We start from the raw sequence: 17,671 nt of genomic DNA, 5'->3' as shown, positions 1-17,671 counted from the left end.
CATCTTCCAGCCAAACTAAAATGTCTACTTCTTTTAGCGGACAATGTGATAAGATCCCTTTCTTACGGCCACGCCAATCGCTACAAATTCCAGATGAGGCACAAAAACAGCAGGTGCTTCAACGGATATCAAGTGCTCCTTTAAGTGGGCTCTCCTCCACATCAACTTCAACATCACAAATACTCCAGTCCTCAAAGGTGTCACCCAAATCGCACTTGCTTCCTCACAGCTCCCAAATCTCCAGCTGCCCGTCTGAGTATGAGGTAGAACAGATGGTTGAGTCTGCAGAGCTGTTTACTCATACTATAGCCTGGGAATCAGAGGTCGACTCCAGCGCTTCTGTGAATCCAGACGAGGAAATGATCTGCACTGATGCCCAGAATCTTTATGAGTCGGATCCAGGACCAGACGCAGAAGGTTCTGACCATAATGTAGACCCTCATTCCCAAACTGTAACTCCTGTTGGTGGAGACAATGAGGAAGACGATGATAAGACTCAAATACCTGATTGGAGCGACAACTTTAGTTTTTTGTCAGGGCAGGAACAGGTTGGCTCTGAGGACGACGGGTGTGATAACGCACAGGGTGATGATGATGAGGTCGGAGATCCCACTTACTGTCAACCCACAGTCAGCCAAGAGATGAGGTCAGCAAAGAAGGTGGAGGAAGATGCTAGTGACGACGAGGTCAGGTTGCGCCTTCCTGGACAGAGACGTAGTACTGGAAGCACGTCAACAACTGCATCCTCAAACACAACTCTGCCTCTCACCACAAGTCGTGGTGGCTCTTCAGGTCGCATGGGTGCTAAGCCTTGCATAGCCTGGGCATTTTTTCAGATCGATAAAGATGACCCAACTCGTGTTATCTGTAACATTTGTCAGCAAAAGCTAAGTAGAGGCCAAAAAATACATAGTTTGAGTACTTCATGCATGAACCGGCACATGGACATGAAGCATAAGTTGCAGTGGGAAGCTCAGTGTGCTACAATGCGGTCTAGCCGGCCGGGCCAACCACCGTCTGCCATATCTTGTGCATCCGCGGCCTCTTCATCCTCTGTGACTGGGGGGACAGCAGTCACACCTGTTTTGGGGCGCAGACCTGCCACCTCTTTACCCGCAACAGCCAGCGTGATTGGCAGGTCATCATTTTCTTTGGAGGTGGTAACACCAGCTGGTCTTGAGCGCTGTCCGACATCGATAGCACCACCTTTGGATCAAGGCAACCTAACATGTCCGCCTGCATCTTCCTCACAGACCGGCAGTTTGCCGGGGACACCCTTATCAACCCCGTCTAAGCACAATAGCCAGCCCTCGGTCCCTCAGATGTGGACAAGTAAAAGACCATTTCCTCCTAGCCATGAGAAAGCTAAGAGGTTGAATTTCACCATCTGCAAGCTCTTGGCTACAGAAATGCTGCCTTTCCGCCTGGTGGACACAGAGGATTTTCGAGACCTTATGTCCGTCGCAGTGCCCCAGTACCAGATGCCCAGTCGGCACTACTTCTCAAAGAAAGGTGTGCCTGCGCTCCACCAGCATGTCGCACACAACATCACCGCTTCTTTGAGAAACTCTGTGTGTGACAGGGTGAATTTCACCACAGACACTTGGACGAGTAGGCATGGACAGGGGCGTTACATGTCGCTGACTGGGCACTGGGTAACTATGGTGACAGCAGGACAAGGGGCTGCTGTCCAAGTCTTGCCGTCCCCACGAGTTGTGCGTCAATCCTCTTTATGTCATTTTTCCTCCACTGCTTCTGCCTCCTCAACCTCCTCTCGGTCTTCCACCTGCACCCAAAGCCTGTCTGGTCATGCCACAAGCTTTCTAACTGCGCAGAAGGGATCCTGCACACCTCCTTACTATGCTGGCAGTAGGGCTCAACGTCATCAGGCGGTTTTTACATTGAAATGTCTGGGAAATGTGAGTCACACAGCTGAGGAGTTGTGGTCAGCTCTGGAGAACCAATTTCATGAATGGTTGTCTCCACTGGACCTGAAACCAGGGAAGGCCGTGTGCGACAATGCTGCAAACCTGGGTGCGGCCCTTCGCCGGGGCAATGTCACACACGTGCCTTGTATGGCTCACGTGTTGAACCTGGTTGTCCAGCAATTTTTAGCCCACTATCCCAGACTAGATGGCCTTCTGCAGAGGGCACGGTCGCTGTGTGCTCACTTCCGCCGTTCGCATCCCGCAGCTCAGCGACTTACATCTCTACAGAAGTCGTTGGGCCTGCCACTTCACCGGCTAAAATGCGATGTGCCTACCCGGTGGAATTCAACTCTGCACATGTTGCAGCGACTGTGGCAGCACCGACAAGCCCTGGTGCAATACGTTCTGACGTATAGCCTGGGCCAACGAGATTCAGAGGTGGGGCAAATCACGCTGGAGGAGTGGTCTCAGATCAGGGACCTATGCACCCTTCTGCACAGTTTTGAAATGGCGACGAAGATGTTTAGTGCTGACGATGCCATTATCAGCATGACTATTCCGGTGATTTACATGCTGGAGCACATGTTAAACAGAATTCGGAGTCAGGTGGTGGCACAAGAGGAGGTGGAGGAAGTAGAGGAGGAGGAGTTGTATGCGGAAGGGCTAACATCTGCAAGGTCCAGACGGTCGGCAGCACCAAGGCGGCAGGCATGTGAGGGTGGGGGAGATGGTTTAACCAGGGCGCATGGTAGCAGCCAAACTAGTGAGGAAGGTGCAGGAGCCCAGGAAGAAGTGGAGGACGAACTGATGGAAGACTCATCAGATGAGGGAGACCTTGATCACATTTCTGTTGTGCGAGGTTGGGGGGAGAGGACAGAGGAAGGAAGCATGATTGTTACCTCGCCACCAACACAACAGGGACTTGGTGCTCCTGGATGCGCAACACACATGAGTGCCTTCTTGCTGCACTACCTGCAACATGACCCTCGAATTGTGAGAATTAGAAATAATCCTGACTACTGGGTTGCCACACTGTTAGATCCCCGGTACAAAAGTAAATTTGCTGAAATTATTCCTGCCATAGAAAGGGATGCACGCATGCAGGAGTATCAGCAGAGACTGTTGCAGAATCTTACATGTGCTTTTCCACAAAATACCAGTGGTGCACGTAGTGAATCTCACAGTTCCAACTTGCCAACCGTGGGACCGTCAAGTGTTCAGCACTCAAACCGTAACAGAACCACAGTATCTGCTGGTAACATCAATTTTGCGGAATCATTTCACCACTTTTTTAGCCCATCCTTTGCAAGGCCACAGGAGACAAGAAGTCTGACACATAGTCAACGCCTAGAGACGATGGTACAGGAGTATCTCCAAGTAAACATTGAAGCCACGACTGTGTCACTGGACCCTTGCTCTTTTTGGGCTTCCAATCTGGATAAATGGCCGGAGCTAGCCACTTACGCCTTGGAGATCTTGTCATGCCCCGCAGCCAGCGTTCTGTCTGAACGTGTGTTCAGCGCTGCTGGTGGTGTGCTGACAGATAAGCGCACGCGGCTCTCCACTGATAATGTAGACAGACTCACGTTCATAAAGATGAACAAATCATGGATCCGAAACGACTTTTCTACCCCTGTGTCATCCTGGGGAGAGTAAAAGCTTGATGATTGGTTAAAATCACCCTACCAACCGTTTTAAGCTTTCAAATTACTAATCATGTTTATCTGTATCTTGACTGGAAAATAATTTGGGCTTTGTAGCAGTGTGCAGCACTGATCCTATTAGGCCATCTATAATAAGCTTCACCAGATTTAAAATTAAAAATAATTTTTAGCTGCATCTAGCCCGGAAAATAATTTTGGGGCTCCGAGATGCGCAAGACACATAAGTGCCTTCTTGCTGCACTACCTGCAGCATGACCCTCATATTGTCAGAATTCGAAGTAATCATGACTACTGGGTTGCCACACTCTTAGATCCCCCAAACTTTTCGATCAACCTTTTCATTTTAATAAAGACCAAAAAAATGGTCATTTTTGAAATTATAAGCATTAGCAGGTTGTTAGAAACTGAAATCAAACAGTTTTCAACTCAAAACTTTATTCTAGGTGATGTTACATTTTCACATAGGACCCCTTGTTCGAAAGGAGCTTCTGAACTCTCTCGTCCATTGAATTTGTCAGGTTTTGGATGGTTTCTGCTTCAATTGTTTTGCATGAGGACAGAATACCCTCCCAGAGCTGTTGCTTAGATGTGAACTGCCTCCCGCCATCATAGACACTCCTTTTAATGATGCTCCAAAGGTTCTGAATGGGGTAGAGGTCAGGGGAGCATGGGGGTCACACCATAAGTTTGTCCCCTTTTATGCCCATATCAGCCAGAGATGCAGATGTTTTATGTGCAGCATGAGATGGTGCATTATCATGCAGAAAAATGATCTTGCTGTGAAATACACGGTTCTTCTTCTTGAACCATGGCAGGAAGTGCTGTTTGAGAAAATCCACATACATTATGGAGTTCATCTTTAGCGCCTTCAGGGATCCTAAAGGGGCCGACAATCTCTCTCCCCATGATTCCAGCCCAAAACATTACTCCACCTCCTCCTTGTTGGCGCTGTAGCCGTGTTTGCGTGGGGTGTCCATCAACCAGCCATCCTCCACTCCATTCATCTGGACCATCGAGCGCTGCACGGCACTCATCCGTGAACAAAACAGTTTTGAAATCAGTCTTCATGTAATGTTTGGCCCACTGGAGCCGTTTCTGCTTGTGTGAAGTGGATAGAGGAGGTCGACAGGATGGCGTATGCACAGCTGCAAACCTCTGAAGGACCCTGCATCTTGTTGTTCGGGGGACGTTGGAGGCACAAGCAGCTTCAAAAACTTGTCTGCTGCTATGACAAGGCTTTTTTGCCGCTGCTCTTTCAACCTGACGTAATTGCCTGTAGGAAAGAGTCCTCAATTTGCCCTTATCAGCACGCACACGTGTGTACTGTGAATCAGCTACATACTTCTTGATTGCCAAGACACTTCATCCTGATCATCGCACAATGTTGATTGTAGTCATGCCTTGACCTAAACACTCCACAATTTGTTGCTTCTCAGCAGCCGACACATCCTTTTTCTTTCCCATTTTGGCAGAAAATGTAGGCTGCTTAATAATGTGAGAGAGCCTTCTTAAGTAGTCTTGCCTTTATTGGACACACCTGCCAAACTAATTAGCACAGGTGTCTGCAATTGCTTACAGTGATATAAAGAGCCCTGACACACATCACCATCAATGAGTTTAACTGACAAACAAACAAATTCTTCCCTTATCACTCCTAAACACTTTTTGCATAATAATTTGGAACGCGGTGTACATGTGCTTTTCCACAAAACACCAGTGGTTCACGTAGTGAATCTTACAGTTCTAACTTGCCAACCGTGGTCTGTATGGAATTGTTCAATAAAGGGCCCAAAATTAAGATAACATAGATGGGAGAGGTCTCTATGAATAGGAATTCCTAAGTATTTGATACCCTGTGAGGGCCAGGCAAAGGGAAAGTTGGACTGGATGGAATCCTATATGGATTTAGGGAGGGAGACATCGAGGGCCTCAGACTTCGCTGCATTGATTTTAAAATTTTACCATGTAACAAAGTGATCTATTTCAGCCATAACAGCAGGGATGGATATATGTGATTGAGTGATATATACTAGGACATCATCAGCAAATAGAGAGCACTTGTACTCGGTGCCTCCCACCTCAATCCACCTAATATTGGGGTTATGGCGAATTGATGAGAGCAGGTGCTCCGTCACTAGGATGTATAAGAGAGGGGACAGAGGACATCCCTGCCTTGTCCCATTGGTGATTGTGAAAGGTGATGAAAATGTTCTGACGCACCCCCTGGGCCTTGGGACACCCGGAGCCGGACCCTTTTTGGTGGATGCTGGTGGTTGTAGTCTTCGTGGCGGCGATCCGGTTCCGTGGCTCAGGGCGGTCAAACCAGTGGCGGAACTATTTATGTGGTTTTGATGTTTAAATGTCCGACTACGCCACCCGTGGATTGCGGTCAGAGTGAACCGCCGCTACAGGGCAGACCGCTAAGGCTGGTGTTGTGGGTGCAGCAGAGCGTAGCATAACTCCCCACGGGAGGAGTATAGCCTCAGGGCAGTGTATGCGGAGGATGGGGGTGATGGTGCAGGGCAGCAGCAGTAACGACACGGAGTCAGTGATGCAGTTCAGGGCCTTTACTCACAGTTCTTATTATCCAGACCACGTCTGCAGGTAACGGCTGCCCACGTCGTACTGTGCTCACCAGGTGAGGGGCTCAGACAACTCCCAGATAACTTTGGAGCGCTTCACAGGACCCCCTTTGTGTGTCCTTTGTCTGGCCTTTCTTACCAACACTTCTGTCCGGCTGCCTCGGGCCTCCTCTTGGTAAACTTGGCGCCAGTTTCCCTGACCCTATGTGGTGCCTTCCTAGCGGGTGGAGCAAGGGGCTGCGCCACATAAAATGTCAGAGCCTCCGGTTTCTAGCTGAGGGTCGTTTCCTGCCTCCACTAGTTCGGGGACCGGTCTCCCCCTTTGGCCTGACCCCTCCACGCAGGTGGATTCGGGCGTGCGGTGGCGACTCGCCCGTCCGCACCCCTGGGATCCCTTCATTCCTCGTTCCTGGAGCCTTCTCCGCTCCTCTTCCTTCCTTCTCCCTCTTGCAGGCCTGGGCCTCTGTTACTAGGCCCGCCTCCGGAGCAGAGCTCATGCAGAGCCCCTGCTCCCTGCCACTTCTGCTCAGACTTCTCTGCACTGAACTAAGATGGTGCCCACCTTTTATACTCCCTTCTCAATGCACCCAGGAACTGCTTCCTCCCTGCTCCTGCACTGCAGGGTTCCCCTTCCTCAGTGTTCCCTCCCCCCACTCCAGCCAGGGACAGGGACTGTCGTGCCCATCTCAGGGGCATATTGGTCGCCCTGCCCCACGGCAATGTGGTGTAATGCATGCAGGTGTCGGGTCCTGATCCACACTCCATCCTTATCTGAGAGTGAGATATCACACCTCTGGGTGAGGTGCAATACGTCTGTAGCAACCGAGCCCTCGGTGCTACAGTTCCATTTATCTTCAGCCTAGGTGACGTATTGTGATACAGGGCCGTGATTTTGGCTATAAAAGGGTCCCCTAGACCCCTACCCCAAGCTTTTTAAGAGAATCATATATGGCGTGCCAGGAGACTCTATGGAATGCTTTCTCAGCATCCAACGAGAGTATCTACTTACAAATTTTTAACTGCATCTAGCCCAGGAAATACTTTGTGCCTAGTAGCAGTGTCTGCTAGTCAGCGGATTATCCCGGCTGTTAAGCAAGCTACACCACCTGTAGTTTGGACACTTAATTTTTTCAAAGGAAATGCTTCGGGACCACGGGATACTTAGTGAAGAGCATCAGGAGGCACCCCAAGGCATAGAGGCTGGGACTGGCACTAGGATGCCTTGCGGTGGACAGCCGAGCTCGATCCTTATAAAAGCTTTTTAACTGCAGCAGCTTTAGTGGACGCTACTGGAGCTGGAATTACGCGGCTGCTGGCATGAGACTTGCCCTCCAATAGATCCTTGTAAATGGATTTAAAGTGTATTCATTCAAATTAGAGGGACAATTTAAATTAAAAAGCTTAGAGCTGCCTCCACCACAGGGGGGCTCTCTCGACCCACCAGCGGACAGGCACCAGTATTGGGAGAGGGGGGCTGGCCGTCAGGGTTCACCGCGGCTCTGGCACAAACCCGGCGACACGGAGGTGGCACGGGCAGGAGCGGACTGGCCGTCTCGGCTTCTCACTTTTTGGATTTTAGAAGGGCATGACATGCCTATATCTGTGTCTCCCCCTCCTTTTACTCCTCCACCTCTTTTCTTTTCGCATGACTATATGTACTTGTCACTTTTCCATGTGTTAGTTGTGTCTTCTGAGCAGTTTGTCAGCTTTTGGACACCTTTGAAGGTGTTTTCTATGTGTTTCTATGTGTTTTTGTTTGCCTGCCATTGGTTTTAACGGTGTTCGAAGGTGTTCGACGAACAGTTCGACGAACTGTTCGGCGAACACACGGGTGTTCGACGAACCGAACCGAACTCGAACACTACGGGGATGGCTCAACACTACTCCTCACCTACTGTAAGCCCGGATAAGCAGAGATCTAGGAGAGACGATTCATCCTATACTGACCCAAATGATCCTCTTCAAAGTTTCAAATGGGAGCAGCCAATAGACCAAACATTTTTAAAGAGTCTGTTTACAGCTTTTAAAAAATCCATGAGACTGGACACAAAAAAAGACCTAGATAGGAGATTTCAGAAACTTCAGACCTCGATTGATTCAATCTCACATAGAGTAGAAAGAAATGAAGCTGAGGTTTTTGAATTAGGAAAAATGACTGGTAAGTTGGGGAAGTAGCAAAGTACTCTAAGGGAAGATCTAAAATTCATTAAAAATAAGATGATGGATTTAGAAGACAGGGATAGAAGACAAAATCTGAAGCTGAGAGGGATCCCTGAGTCAGTCAAAAATGACCAATTAGATCTTTATGTAAAAGGTCTGCTAAAGAAGTCCTTGCCATCTCTGACAGATCTAGATGTCACTATTGTTAGAGTCCATAGACTTCCAAAACCTAAACATATCAGACCGGATATTCCAAGAGACGTAATTGTCAAATTCCATTTCTTTCATACAAAAGAAAGGTTAAAAGAATTTATAAGAACTAACAAAATCCTACCTCACACCTATGTGAACATTAAAACGTTTGCTGATCTCTCAAAAGAGACCATGTTACAAAGGAAAAACTTAGCAAAAATCACAGACATTCTTCCGCAGAAACACCTCCTGTATAAGTGGGGTTTTAACACAGCAAAGGTGTTTTTTTCTTTCCAGGGCCGGACTGTCGCCATAAGCAATGTAGAGGAAGGTCTACAGATTGTAAAAGAACTTGGTAATACTATTTCCTGAGAAGTTAATTTTATGCATTTGAATTGAGGTTTTGGGCCAGAACTTAAGCCCTTTCCTAGAGGAGTTAGTTCCTACGATTAGTAGATACTCTAGAGGAACTAATCTTCAGCAGTTAAGTTAGGTTATTTTAGGCTAGATTCAGTTTTTAGTGGTTTACTACTGATAGTACATTTTTTTTTTATTGATTCATTAAGTTGTTTTCAGAATCTTTACAATATCTCCATCCCTTTTTTTCATATTTCTAAAACACTGTGCTCAAATGACAAGCATCACTACTGACACCTTCTCCCATGGCAGTTAAGATTTTATCCCATAACGTTAATGGTCTGAATAGCCCAAGAAAGAGATATCTAGTATGGAAACAGATAAGAGACTCTAGAGCAGATATTATTGGTCTTCAAGAAACTAAATTCGCAGCAGCCAACCAGCCCAAATTCACTAATAAGAACTTTCCCAACATCTTCTATGCCTCCAATCCAAAGAAAAAACGAGGTGTAGCAATTCTTATAAAAAACACAGTAACTTTTGGTAAAACTTCTGATATTAGCAGATGAAGATGGAAGATATCTAATTTTAATATGTAAAATAAATGGTGTAGAATTCACCCTAGCTAATATTTATGTCCCTAATAGTGGTCAAATAACCTTTTTGGACAAAATAATGAAGCTTATTCACCAAACCAAGAGGGGCAAATTGGTTTTGTTTGGGGATTTTAACATGGTACCTAACGCTTTAATGGACTCCTCCACTAGATCAAGACAGTTTCTCTCTAATTTAGACCAGTGGATTAATAAGAATGAGCTATATGATGTATTTAGATGCCTCAACACATCTTCTATAGAGTTTACCCATTACTCAGGAAGGCATAACTCATACTCCCGTATTGACCTGATCCTGACAGACATATTTTCTTTAACCAAATTCAAATCTGTGCGGATAGAGCCAAGGTTATGGTCTGATCATGCCCCTGTCTTATCTGAAATAATTATTGGTCCAGTTTTAGTAGAGAAAAGGCTGTGGCGAAACAACAGTTACTTATTTACCCATCCTAAATACAGATGTGCAATAGAAGAATCAATTAAGAAGTACTTTAGAGAGAATGATTCTGATAATACTCCAATTTATTTACTTTGGACGGCTTTTAAGGCGGTACTAAGGGGTTATCTTATCCAACTAAATTCCCAATTAAAGAAAAACAACAGAGACAAAACAGTTGAAATCACTAAAGAAATTATAGCTTTAGAAGAAAAATTATTTAATAACCCTTCCCCAGATTTGCAATCTCAAATATTGACATTGAGGCAGAAACTCAAAACCTTTTTATCTGAAGAACTTGACAAAGTTACTCAAAGAATTAGAGCAAACCATTACTCTTCAACAGATAAACCATCTAAAGCCTTTGCGGCAAGACTTAAACATTTTAGACAAAAGACAAAGATTAGTCAAATTATAGATAAAAATGCCCATTTAGTTACACATCCTAAGAAAATCACAGACATCTTTGCTGATTTTTATAAAAATGTATATAATCTTAAGGATAATCCCAACTTTTCTAACCCCTCATGTGAAGTGATAGACTCTTTTTTAAATTCCATAAACCTCCCTTCCCTTTCTAAGTCTGAGCAGGAAGAATTGAATTCCCCATATACTAAATTAGAAATTTCTTCTCTAATTAAAAACCTTAAAAATGGGAAATCACCTGGCCCAGATGGGTTTCAAAATGAGTTTTATAATTGCTTTGAAAACTTGTTGGAAGATCCTCTAGTTAGATTAACAAATACATCCACGATTGAAGGCCACTTGCCTGCTGAGATGCTGGAGGCTTTGGTGATCGTCATCCCCAAACCCAAAGGTGATCCGAACGACACAAAAAATTACAGGCCTATTTCTCTTTTGAACAGTGACACCAAATTATTGGCTAAATTAGCGTCTCAAAGACTTCAAAATTTTGTTCACAAGCTAATTAACCCAGACCAGGTGGGTTTTATTCAGGGAAGATAGACATCAGATGTCACAAGACGAGCCCTTAATATTATCTCGATTATAAGCAAAAAGAAATCTCCAGCAGTATTGTTGGCCCTAGATGCGGAGAAAGCTTTTGACCGGGTGAACTGGTCTTATATGTTTAAAACTCTTGAAAAATTTGGATTTCAAGGCAGGATATTCAACAGCATTAGGGCTATGTATTCGAATCCATCGGCCCGGGTGTACACAAATAATTTTCTTTCAGTTAAGTTTCCTTTATCTAACGGCACCAGACAGGGATGTCCCCTCTCGCCTATACTTTTTGCCCTATTTATTGAACCCCTAGCTGCAAAAATTAGGTCTGACCCATTTAGAGAAGGTATAAACTTTAAACAAACATGCTCGAAAGTCACACTTTTTGCAGACGATATTCCGCTTACTATCTCAAACCCCCTTTTGTCACTTCAGCGTTTAAATTCCCTGATAAAAAATTTTTTCTAATGTTTCGTTTTATAAAATTAACTTTTCAAAAACTCAATGTATGACTTTCAACTTAGAAGACAACTTGGCCACTGCCTTGAAGGTACAATTCGACTTTAACTGACAACCGCAGCAGATTTTGTACTTGGGTATAATTCTGACAAAATCTCCAACATCTGTAGTCAATGACAACCGAATTATTCCGTCTGAGTAAAATAGACCTATCGTGGCTGGGGAGAATCATTACCTACAAGATGATGGCCCTTCCTAAATTTTTATATGTAATTAGATGTATCCCATTGCCTATACCTGGAAAATGGTTCAATAAATTTCAAACACAACTCAGAATGTTTATTTGGAACAAAAACAAGCCACGAATATCAATCACTCTTTTAGAAAAACATAAGAGACGAGGTGGATTGGGTCTCCCAAATCTTTTTAGTTATTATCAAGCAACGATATTGAAACTCTCAAATGGTTGGTTACTAAAAGACAATCCTATTCCCTGGGTCTCCTTGGAAAAGTCCCAAATAAATTACAGTGACTTGAAGCTAGTTATCACAGCTTATCTTATAGACCCTAGTAAACCTCTACCAAGTTTTATGACACTCAAGGCAGTTATCACCGTCTGGAGAAATCTGCTCAAAAAAACAAAGTCAAAATTTAAAGATTTGCAGCTTAATTCTCTTCCAATCCAAATTTTAGAAATTTTAATCGCTAAGCTGAAATTGAGTACATGGTTGGAATTGGGTATCTCAGTAATCCAAAATATAATTCTGGATAATAATCTTATTACTTTTCAATCCCTCCAGGATAAATATACTTTACCTAACAAAGAAATTTCGACATGGTTAAAATTACAATTATTCCTGACTTCAAAAAACATTCTCTTTTCTCTTCCCCAATTCATTTTTGACCTTTTATCTGAACCCTTCGATAGCCCCAAATGGGTGACAAACCGTCTGTATAGGATTTATAATGATGACATTGAACTACTAAAGACTAAAAACATAATAACTTGGGAAAAAGAACTCCAAGTTCAAATAGACATATCACAACTCTCTTCATCTCTAGACATCATTTACTCAAATACTCTGTGTGCTTCACTACATGAGTCCCAATATAAGATCTTGTCTAGATGGTACTGGACACCGGAGAGAATTTATCAAATCTCACCATCGACATCATCCGACTGTTGGAGGGGTTGCGGGAAGATGGGGACCTTCTCACATATTTTCTGGGGTTGTCCTAAGTAGAGATGAGCGGTGTTCGACTAGAACTGTTCGCCAATCTCAAATTCGAGCTGTTTTGGGCGGTGTTCGAGTTGTTCGACGAACCCGAACGATTTGCAAAAAATTCGGCTGTTCGAGGTTATGTTCGATAACTGTTCGTGCACCAAAAGCGTGTCCTGCATGTCTGGCGCTATTTAGAGCACCAATCATGCAGGGATTGTCTGCCACTCACTGTAATGCCACAGCCATGGTGGTTGTGGCATTAGAGTGATTGCCCAAATCGATGGGAACTGTGCTCACAGTGAAACATGAAAAGCCGGCAATTCAGCAGCGGCATACACCGGTACCCGACAATTTAGAACCGAAAGAATAGAGCTTCACACATAGATTAGATAGATAGAAACATGTCAGTCACATATATAAGAAGTACAGTGACAGTGTTGATTACTGTACTTGTCATTTAGTGTAAAGGATTTATAAAAAAAAATATTAGTGTTTTCATGCACCGTCTCTTTAAAAATGCCGGCCGGCAATTCAGCAGCGGTACCCGACAATTTAGAATAGAAGGAATAGAGAATCACACATAAATTAGATAGATAGAAACATGTCAGTCACATATATAAGAAGTACAGTGACAGTGTTGATTACTGTACTTGCCATTTAGTGTAAAGGATTTATTAAAAAAAATATTAGTGTTTTCATGCACCGTCTCTTTAAAAAAGCCGGCCGGCAATTCAGCAGCGGTACCCGACAATTTAGAATGGAAGGAATAGAGCATCACACATAGATTAGATAGATAGAAACATGTCAGTCACATATATATGAAGTACAGTGACAGTGTTGATTACTGTACTTGTCATTTAGTGTTAAAATAAAGGATTTATTTAAAAAAAAATTAGCGTGGGGTTCCCCTTAATTTTAGGCTCTAGCGGAGGTTAAGCAGACGGCTGGGGCAGATGTTTGAAGCCTGGGAAGGGGGTAATACCCATGGAGCTTCCCAGGCTACTAATATCAGCCCCCAGCTGAATGCCTAGCCTTTACTAGCTATTAAAATGGGGGACCCCCCAAAAAATTGACGTGGGGTCCCCCCTATTTTAATAGCTAGCAAAGGCTAGGCAGACAGCTGGGGGCTGATATTAATAGCCCAGGAAGGGTGCCATGAATATTGGCCCCCTCCCAGGCTAGAAACACCAGCCGTCAGCCGCCCCAGAAATGGCACATCCATAGGATGCGCCAATTCTGGCACTTAGCCTCGCTCTTCCCACTGCCCTGTAGCGGTGGCAGTGGGGTAATAGGGCTGGGGTTGATGTCAGCTTATAATGCCAGCTGACATCAAGCCCAGGTTAGTAATGGAGAGGCGTCTATAAGACACCCCCATTACTAACCCCATAGTCAAAGTTAAAAAAAAACACAAACACCCAGAATAAAGTCCTTTAATTGAAATAAAGACACAATTCTTTATTGTTCTAAATTAAACCATACTTACCGTCACGCCCATTCCAGCTGAAGCCAACGATCCCCTGCAATAAAAGAAAAATAATAAAGCAACATCATCCTTACCTTTCCATGGTTCCCACGACAGCTTCAGCTCTGCTACATCGAGATGACAGGCTGGACCGCAGCAGAACGCTGCCATCCAGCCTGTCATCCCGTGGACACTGAGAAGCGCAGGCATGCTTGCGCTCCTCAGCGCAAGCATGCCTGGGTGTTTGTGTTTTTTTTAACTTTTACTATGGGGTTAGTAATGGGGGTGTCTTATAGACGCCTCTCCATTACTAACCTGGGCTTGATGTCAGCTGGCATTATAAGCTGACATCAACCCCAACCCTATTACCCCACTGCCACCGCTACAGGGCAGTGGGAAGAGCGAGGCTAAGTGCCAGAATTGGCGCATCCTATGGATGCGCCATTTCTGGGGCGGCTGACGGCTGGTGTTTCTAGCCTGGGAGGGGGCCAATATTCATAGCACCCTTCCTGAGCTATTAATATCAGCTCCCAGCTGTCTGCCTAGCCTTTGCTAGCTATTAGCATAGGGGGGACCCCACGTCATTTTTTTTGGGGGGGTCCCCCATTTTAATAGCTAGTAAAGGCTAGGTATTCAGCTGGGGGCTGATATTAGTAGCCTGGGAAGCTCCATGGGTATTACCCCCTTCCCAGTCTTCAAACCTCTGCCCCAGCCGTCTGCTTAACCTCCGCTAGAGACTAAAATTAAGGGGAACCCCACGCCAATTTTTATTTTAATAAATCCTTTATTTTAACACTAAATGACAAGTACAGTAACCAACACTGTCGCTGTACTTATTATAAATGTGACTGACATGTTTCTATCTATCTAATCTATGTGTGAAGCTCTATTCTTTCTGTTCTAAATTGTCGGGTACCGCTGCTGAATTGCCGGCCGGCTTTTTTAAAGAGACGGTGCATGAAAACACTAATATTTTTTTTACTAAATCCTTTACACTAAATGACAAGTGCAGTAACCAACACTGTCACTGTGCTTCTTATATGTGTGACTGACATGTTTCTATCTATCTAATCTATGTGTGATGCTCTATTCCTTCTTGTCTAAATTGTCGGGTACAGGTGTATGCCGCTGCTGAATTTGCCGGCCGGCTTTTTTAAAGAGAGTGTCTTCTGAGCAGTTTGTCAGCTTTTGGACACCTTTGCACGTGTTTTCTATGTGTTTCTATGTGTTTTTGTTTGCCTGCCATTGGTTTTAACGGTGTTCGACGGCGTTCTAAGGTGTTCGACGAACAGTTCGACGAACAGTTCCTCGAACATCCCGGTGTTCGACGAACCGAACCCGAACACTATGGGGGTGGCTCAACACTAGACCTAAGCTCAATAATCTTTGGACAGAGGTTAGAAACCTTATAAAAAACCTCACTAGCTTACGAATTTCCCTTAATCCACAATTTGTTCTTCTACTGCTAGGTATAGATACTTTCCCCAACAATCTAAGGCACATAATTTGTCACATTTTAATAACTACTAAATTGTTGATAGCTTCACGTTGGAAACAAGTTGAAGTTCCAACCATAGCAGATGTAATAGACAGAGTTTCTATCCACAATATCTATGAATACAATATAGCCCTTAGACAGAAGGACTTGAATATATATAAATTTAAATGGGATATTTGGTCGCAAAACTTTATGCCAAACTTAATTTCTTGACACTCCATTAACATTGTGAAACTATGATTTTTGAATTCTGATTCAATAACTGTGTATTTATATCATTTTGTTTAATTCACTAACTGAATGTAGTTCCGAAACTTAGGCTATGATACTCCTCGTAAGAATTCGGGATGTTAAAAGTAATGTATTACCCTTTTGGTTAACCAATTTGTATGATTATGTTGTAAGTTCCTTTTATGTTGTCTGTTTTTCCCCTTTCCCCAAATTTATGTTCTTTCCTTGTAAATCTGTGATTAAAACATATTGCATAGATATATCTGTATTATATGATAATAACTCACATATGTTATATCTACAATTACCACTCTGTATAATATAATACATAAAGTATTTACAGTTTTGTTAATTGAAAACTTAATAAAAATATTTTAAAACGAAAAGTATGGTACAACAAGTATAAAGCAGTTATACAAGTCAGTTACCGCTTTAGACGGAAACGCCTGGCTGGTGGGGGAGGTGTTACACGCACGCCGCTATGTATCAACGAACCGATGTAGAAGAAGAAAGGTGTCTAAATGTCCGCGCTCCTTGCATACAATGATGATCTCGTGTCCGATGGATAGATGTAAGAATTTTATTAAATAAAAGCCACATTCAAACGTGTTTCACAGACGTCCTGTCCCCTTCCTTAGTGAGTAGCTGGTATACAGACTTTTCTAGTACAGCTTAAATACAAACATGTATGCATGAAAAAAAAAAAAACATTTTATTTTTTTCAAAGCATGAAACAAGTCTTTCCACCAGGCAACATCTTCCATACTGCCTCTCGGTGGTGAATACCACTCCAGTGGGTTTACCTGGTCCATAGGCAGAGATACCTGTTTCCAGTTGACAGTCTTAGGCACTTGACTCGGTTCACCAAGTGTCTCATACGTCAGCATCACGGGCCTCCTCACTTCTCGAGTCGACATCCTCCTGGTGGGTTGTTCCTCAGATACCACGGGTTCTTCAGTCACAGGAGTTTCTTCCATCCCACTCATTTCCTGTGCTTCCTCAGATGCTCCTGGAACTGCCTCTGTAAGTTCCTGTACTTCTCCGGAATCGCCTGGTTCCACACGGTCTGGAAATTCCGCTTCTCTTGAGTGCCGATCAGTCTCTCCAGTGACTGATGTTCGATCATCAGATCTGAATTGGACTTCATCTGTACTCCTTGATACAAACTTTGGAGCCTCGGGACTTAGTTCACTCTCCTGAGGATGGTACATCCCTCTCCTTGCCGGTCCGAGAAATACAACAGTGTGCTCTTCTTCATCGGAACTTTCAAGTTCACTATCCACCACCGGAGTTTCAATCTGTAGTGATCTCTTAGTCGATCTTGGTCGATGTCGGTCTGCTTCTAGGAAGTCTTGTTGTGGTGGGAGATAATCACAGGGTAGTAATAAATTCCGACGGACTATTCTGGTTTTCTTGTCCCCTCTTTCCAATTGGATTTCATACATTGGACTGTCATCGGCTTTCCTCTTTATGACCACATACTGTTATGCCAGGTGTGGGAAAGACTAGTGCAACACAAAGGGAAAGGGAGCCCAGACACTAGGGAAATAGGGGAAGTGGAGACCTCCTAGTCTGGTTTAGTGTCACCCTGTCTCAACTATCGTCCCTATATTGCCTCTTCAGCAATCACCGCATGCGTGCCTCGCCCTACTCTCCCTGGCGTATGGCTACGGCTAGGGATGGAAGGAGAAGAGCACTAGTCAACCTGCACTAAACTCTATAGACAACAAGGGTGGACAAAACAGGGGAAATGGCTTAGCTTCAGATGAACTCCAAATAAGCCCACGGCCTCAAGCTCCAGAGAGGATGAAGTACTGCTCCTGCTAAGCTTCATAAGTAGAAATGGATATAGCCGGCGACTCCCTCACAGACACACCAGGTATATATACACCCAGGCCAGAA

The sequence above is a fragment of the Phyllobates terribilis genome, unplaced genomic scaffold (assembly GCF_046119375.1).
Source record: "Phyllobates terribilis strain yellow unplaced genomic scaffold, ASM4611937v1 Scaffold_4__5_contigs__length_816908805, whole genome shotgun sequence".
In the NCBI taxonomy this organism is placed as follows: Eukaryota; Metazoa; Chordata; class Amphibia; order Anura; family Dendrobatidae; genus Phyllobates; species Phyllobates terribilis.
This window is presented reverse-complemented; position numbering follows the sequence as displayed.